Source organism: Propithecus coquereli, unplaced genomic scaffold, assembly GCF_000956105.1.
Source record: "Propithecus coquereli isolate 6110/MARCELLA unplaced genomic scaffold, Pcoq_1.0 Scaffold676, whole genome shotgun sequence".
In the NCBI taxonomy this organism is placed as follows: Eukaryota; Metazoa; Chordata; class Mammalia; order Primates; family Indriidae; genus Propithecus; species Propithecus coquereli.
Window position 1 is genome coordinate 252,609 of NW_012152796.1, and position 373 is coordinate 252,981.

Here is a 373-nt window from a genome sequence, read left to right on the forward strand (position 1 = left end):
GATGTCATACACATGGAAAATGACCGGCTTGCGGGAGAACTGGATTTACCTAACCATCAGCTGATTTCTATGCTAAGTCATCCTGCATAAGTTTATCATAAGGTACAAATAGTTGCAGATCAAGTGGGGAAATGATAATTTAATTAGTACAAAAATGTGAAAATGTATGTAATGGCTTTATAGAATGGATTAGTTGTTTCTTTAAATCTGTTTCTACCCAAATACTGGCCTCCCCAAATGTTAGACATATGAGCATTTTGCTGTAAGAGAATCTTGGCCAAAGACCAGGTGAGGGCCTGTGTCATAAAGAATTTCACCATGCCCCCAAAGAGGCATGGCCTTTGTCCCCAGCTACTGGGAGGTTTTGCCTGGG